This window comes from Erinaceus europaeus, chromosome 3 (assembly GCF_950295315.1).
Source record: "Erinaceus europaeus chromosome 3, mEriEur2.1, whole genome shotgun sequence".
NCBI classification, from domain to species: Eukaryota; Metazoa; Chordata; class Mammalia; order Eulipotyphla; family Erinaceidae; genus Erinaceus; species Erinaceus europaeus.
The window spans coordinates 108,431,383-108,437,897 of record NC_080164.1 but is presented as its reverse complement, the minus strand read 5'-3'; the positions used below and the strand labels follow the sequence as shown (position 1 = coordinate 108,437,897).

At 40.6% G+C, this 6,515-nt stretch overlaps 1 pseudogene; it reads right to left on the bottom strand.

The window, feature by feature from the left end:
- Positions 1 to 4,247: 4,247 nt before the first annotated feature.
- On the bottom strand, positions 4,248 to 4,906 carry LOC103114815 (macrophage migration inhibitory factor-like; annotated as a pseudogene).
- Positions 4,907 to 6,515: the final 1,609 nt, after the last annotated feature.

The window sequence follows — 6,515 nt, the reverse complement described above, 5'->3', positions numbered from 1 at the left end:
GTTGGCTTCTTAGAAGGTGGAAGGGAATATTCCTGTTTCTTCAATCTATGGAAAAACTTAAGAAGTATGGGTACTGTTTCCTGAAAGTTTTGTAGAATTAGTTTGTGAAAAAAAGTCATGTGGTCCAGGACTTTTGTTGTTGGGGATATTCTTAATAATGGTTTTGATTTCTTTGTCTGGATTGGTGCACTTAGGTTTTATAGTTCTTCTTTGTTCAGTTTTGGAAGGGCATATGTCTCTAGGAATTGTTCCATTTCTTCCATATTCTCTAGCTTGGTGGCATATAGTTCTTCATAAAAGTTTTGCATGACTTTCTGGATTTCTGTGGTGTCAGTTGTGATATCTCCTCCATCGTTTACAATTCTATTAATTTGAGTCTTCTCCCTTTTTTGTTTGGTGAGTCTGGCTAGGGGTTTGTCAATTTTGTTTAATCTTTCAAAGAACCAACATTTGGCTTCATTGATCTTTTGTATGGTTCTCTCATTTTCTATGTTGTTTATTTCTGCTCTAATTTTAGTGATTTCTGTCCTTCTGTTTGCTTTAGCGTTCCATTGTTCCTCTTCCTCTAAGTCCTAGAGGTGTGCAGTAAGGTCGTTTATTTGAGCTTTTTCTTGTTTAATATGTGATTGTCTGGCTATGTGTTTACCTCTCAATAGTGCTTTAGTTGTGGCCCAAATATTTTGATAGGTTGTGTCTTCATTTTCATTTGTTTCCAGGAACATTTGAATTTCTTGCTTGAGTGACTCTCTGACTCAGGGGTTCTTAAGCAGTATGTTTTTTAGTTTTCAGATTCTGTGTCTTTTAATAATTTTCTGTTTGTTGTTAAATGTTAGTTTTACCCCACTATGGTCTGAGAAGATACTTGGGATGATTTCAATGCTCTTGAATTTATTGATGCTGTCTTTGTGGCCTAACATGTGTTCTATCCTTGCATATATGTTATGTGGATTTGAAAAGAATATGTATTCCAGTTGTTTGGGGTGAAGGACTCTGAAAATGTCCAAGAGGTCTAGTCTGTCAATCTCTTCATTCAATTCTCTTGTATCTTTGTTGGTTCTCTGCTTTGTTGATCTGTCTAAGTGTGAGAGTGGTGTATTGAAGTCTCCCACTATTATTGTATTACTATTGATGTATTTTTGAAATTCTTTCAGTAAGTGCTTGACGTATTTAGATGGTCCCTCATTGGGTGCATAGATGTTAATAATTGTTAAGTCTTCTTAGCTGATTGATCCTCTAATCATTATGTAATGTCCTTACCTATCTTTTATTACTTTATTTAATTTAAAATCTATTGTGTCTGAGATGAGAATGGCTGTTGCTACCCTTTTTTGTGGTCCGTTAACCTGTATGATAGTTTTCCACCCTTTCACTTTAAGTCTCTGTTTGTCTTGTTGTGTCAGATGAGATTCTTGCAAGCAGCATATGGTTTGGCTATGTTTTCTGACCCACCTACCCCCACTCTGTGCCTTTTAATGGGTGAGTTTAAGTCATTGACATTTATTGATATTATGGATTTAATGTATTGTAGTGCTATTGTTCAACAAATTTTTATTTGCTCTGATATATTGCAAGTTTTATAGTGATGTTCTTGTTTATAAGAGGTCTTTTAGAACCTCTTTTAGGGCCGGTTTGGTGACGGTTGCCTCCTTTAACTGTTGTTTGTCTAAGAAGGTTTTGATCCCTCCATCTAGTTTGAATGAAAGTCTAGCAAGTTATATTATCCTTGGTTGAAAACCTTTTTCATTCAGGGCTCGATAGATATCTTGCCATTCTCTTCTGGATTTTAGAGTTTGAGTGGAGAAGTCTGCTGATATTTTTATGGGTTTTCCCCTGTATGTGACTTTTTGTTTTTCTCTTGCAGCCTTTAGGATCTTTTATTTATCCTTCTTCTCATTGTGACCATGATGTGTCTTGGTGTCTTCAGGTCTGGGTTGATTCTGTTTGGAACTCTCTGGGTCTCTTAAATCTTAATGTCCTTTCTGTTATTCAGGTCTGGGAAGTTTTCTTCTATAATTTCCTCTAGAATGTTTCCTTTCCCTTCCTCTCCTTCTTCCTCTGGTAGGCAAAATATATGAATGTTACTTCTTTTGAGATCATCCCATATGTCTCTGTTGTTGTTTTCAGTGTCTTTAAATCTCTTTTTAAGCTCTTTCACCTCTTTCTTACTTTTCTCTAACTCATCCTCTGTCTGACTAATTCTGTTTTCTGCTTCTGTTAGTCTGCTTTCCCTTCCTTCAGCTTCTTTCCTCAGTTCAGCTATTTCAGCTTTCAGTTCTCTAATTTTCTCAAGATAATCAGTATTTTCCTTGGGGTCTCAACTGTTGTTTCCCTAATACTGCCATTCCTTTCCTCCAATGTTGTTTTCATTTCTGTGATTAATAAGTTTATTATTGCTTGCATACTTTTCTTATCTATGGCTACTTCTGGCTGATTTGTAGTTTCTTCTGGGGTCTTGTCTTCATTCATTGGAGTAGAAGTTTTATTTGTTTTTGATCTACCCATTTCTTTGATTTATGTTTTTCTTATTTTTATTTTCTGTTGTTTCTCAGTTGTTGTGTTTTGAGTACAAGCAACACTGTACTAAATACCTTTTTGACAAATGCAATCAGCCTCAGAAATTACAATAGCAACTGAAGCAAGGATTGAAGCAGTTTAATCACTACCAGTTAGCCAAAAAATGTCTCCAGTCTGTGAAAAAATAGCAACCAAGTCCAAGTGAAGAAGAAAGAGAAAGGAAAAAAGGGATAGCAAGAATAGACAATTATGCAAGTCTACTATCCACTGTATATTCTAGGGGTAGCAAGAGGAGAAAGGTAAGTAGAGCTGAGATACACACATAGAGAGTCCACTCTGAGTCAGATTTCTTCTCCAAACTAATTCACAAATGAATATCAGTGAATTCAGAAAGTCACAAAAGAAGGAAGAAAGGAAGACAAGATAAAAAAAGAGAAACAAGAGAGACTAAAGAAAAAAGATAAGAAAAATAGCTATAATAAAAAAGCAGTGAAAGGAAAGTTTTTTAATTGATTAATTTATTTTTTATTTTATTTTATTTTTTTAATTAGCTAGGAGGAGGGAGAATGGGAGAGTGGGTAGAGGAGGTAAGAGTAGTTAAACAAGTTCCTCTCACAATGGATAAGACACCCAGTCCCCTAACAATGGAAGATACCCTAAGAGTTAATTCTGGTCAACCTAAAGGGGGGGGAAGAGATACACCTTTATATAATATTAATAATAAAATAGAGCAGGGTAAAACACCTGTTCGAGATTGCCTCAAGCCTCCTGAGCAGAGGCAGCTGATTGTTAATAAAATAAAACAAACAAACAAACAAAAGGGGGGAAGAAAAAAAACCTTAGGAATAGACAATAATAGCATGAATAGACAAGAATAGCAAGAATAGACAGTTATGCAAATCTACTATCCACTGTATATTCTGGGGGTAGCTAGAGGAGAAAGGGAAGTAGAGCAGAGATACACACAGAAAGAGTCCACTCTGAGTCATATTTTTTCCCCAAAATAATTCCCAAACGTGTGTTATTGAATTCAGAAAGCTGAAGGAGGAAGGAAGAAAGGTTGACAAGAATGAGAGAAAGAAGAAAAGCAAAAAAAAGATAGAGAGAGAAAATAAGAAAGATAAGAAAAAGAACAGTAATAAAAGAGCAATGAAAGGAAAGAGGTATTTATTTATTTATTTATTATTTAATTAGCTGGCGGGGGGAGGAAGGGGGAGGCTGGGTACAGGACGTAGGAAGAGTAAAACAAGTTACTTTAGCAGTGGATAAGACACCCAGTCCCCCTAGCAATGGAAAATACACTAAGAGTGAATTCTGGTCAACCTGAAGGAGAGGGGGAAAGGGATACACGTTTATCTAGTACTGATAATAAAATAGAACAGAGTAAAACACCCTGTCCTGTCTTCAGCTTGGATGGCTCCAGATTGCCTCAGCCCCCCTAGGCAGAGGCAGCTGATTGTTGAGAAAATAAAGCAAACAGAAGAAAAAAAAAAAAAAAAAAACCTCTGGCATTCTTTCCCTGTCTGAGTAAGGCTCTGCTTGGTGGAATATTTGTAGCTGGAATTGGCCACTTAGAAGGAAAGAAGGCCAAGGGTCTCAGAATGGAATAGAACTGGAATTAGGAATGACACCCCCTGGTGGGACAGGAATCTTGGTAAAGAAAGAAGCTCAGCAGGGGAACTTGCTAGGAGCAGATCTCTGGCCCTCAGGGACTGGTTATGGGGGTGGGGGGTCAGGGGTGCACTTCAGGAATAATAATTAAATTTTTTTTTCCTTTCTTTTTACTCTATTTTCTTTCCTTTTTTGGTACCCAAACCATTTTTATTATTTCCCCAGCCTGGAGATTGGGGGTGCAGCGAACAGAGCTGGCACAATACTGCAGGTGCAATGAGGGGAGGGGGCGCCAAGTTCAGGTGAAAGTGGAGCCGTTCCAGCTCACATTGGCCGCGTTCATGTCATAGTAGTTGATGTAGATCCTGTCCGGGCTGATGCGCAGGCGCTGGGCTGGCAGGTCGCACAGCAGCTTGCTGTAGGTGCGGTTCTGGGACCCGCAGATCTTGCTGATGCTGTGCAGGCTGCAGAGTGCGCACGGCTCGCTGGTGCCTCCAAGGCCATGAGCTGGTCTGGGACCACGTGCACCACAATGTACTGGGCCGGCTTGCCCGTGGCCTGCGCCAGCTGCTGAGTAAGCTCGGAGAGGAGCCCGTCAGGCATGAGGCCTGGGGCACATTGGTGTTTACCACGAACATTGGCATGATGGCAGAAAAACTAGGGAGGGCCAAAGCACAGCGTACAAATGGTGCACAGCGTGGCGGCAGCAGTTTACTCTATTTTCTAACCCAAACTGAGTTATAGTCACCTCCTTGGTGTCATGGCTAGGACCCCTTATTGACTGTCCTGCTAAAGGCAAAAAATCCTACTGTTTCCAGTAGATGTTGTCTGAGCTCAAGCCACTAGCAGTTTCTCAGTCCACCATCTTCTGGAATCCCCCGAGAGCACAGAGTTTTGGTGATGGGAAGGATGTGGAAAGAAACCTCATAATATTTTTTTAAGATTATTTTTTAATATTTTATTTTTTTAATTAATTTATTCCCTTTTGTTGCCCTTGTTGTTTTTATTGTTGTAGTTATTAATGTCATCATTGTTGGATAGGACAGAGAGAAATGGAGAGAGGAGGGGAAGACAGAGAGGGGGAGAGAAAGACAGACACCTGAAGACCTGCTTCACCACCTGTGAAGCGACTTCCATGCATATGGGGAGCTGGGAGCTCGAACTGGGGTCCTTAGACCAGTCCTTGTGCTTTGCGCCACATGCACTTAACCCACAGTGCTACCGCCCGACTCCCTGTTTTTTTAAGATTTTATTTATTAATTAATGAGGAAGATAAGAGAGGGAGAGAAAGAGAGACATCACTCTGATACATGCACTGTCAGAGACTGAACTCAAGACTTCATGCTTAATAGTAGAGTGCTCTATCCACTGCACCACCTCCTGGACCATGAAACTTTGTGATCTTATTATCTTGTAAAGCATTCCTATCAATAAATTGCCAATAAAAATCATACTAAATTATAAAGCTAAATGCCTGCACTGACTGCCTTGTCTCTTATCCTTATCACCTATTCCTTCATTATACTGACTTGTCTCTTATCACCTGTACCTACCTTATTCTCACACAAAGACCCCTAATTTCATCTGCTGTATTTACCTTTTCTCCTGAACCACCCCAGTTGGGTTTACCTGTCACCCTCCAAAGCCTGAAATTGCATTTGTCAAGGTCAGAAGACAGCCTGACTGTCCCCATCTTATCTGACCATAAAGCTGCAACCTTCCTTGGTGAAACACTCTGTCATCTGGGCTTCCATGTCCCAGCATAGGGCGAGCCCTTCTCTTCCTAAAATACCTCTTCTCAGCCTCTCTCTGGGCATAGTGCTGGTCTCTCCCCACCCCACCCCCAATTCCTTCTTATCTGTGTGTCACAGAACCTTCACCCTGCCCCACTGCTTAAAGATGTGTGGGTGACTGGCTCTGCTTTGGATTTCCAGCCTGCACCTCCCTCCCAAATTCCTAAACCTGATCACTTCTAGCTAATAAAGAGCCTCACCTCCAAGAGTTCCCAGAAGACCTCCTTGGCTACTTGATCCCCATACCCAACCCATGGCCTGCACACGTACTGCAGAACCAAGCATGGATCTGGCCAGCTTCCTCTAGAAGATGCCCCTTCCCTCTGTGCCTTCTTTGGTCACATTGCTGCAACCCATGTCCTTGGCACTGGCCCCTTTGATGGAGAGCAGCCTTTGGTCCTTTTGTCCTGGTTCTGCCCAGAGTACCCATCGCTCAAAACGTGTCCTGTCCCTTGTTTTGTCTCTCCAACCTCAGCACCATCTGTTCATCCTGGGCCTCACTAGAGATCAGGCATATGTGGCTGGTCTGTTCAGAGTCCTCAAGTTAACAGAACTCATTTGAATACTCAAAATGTTCTGAACTGTTTCTGCTCTCCT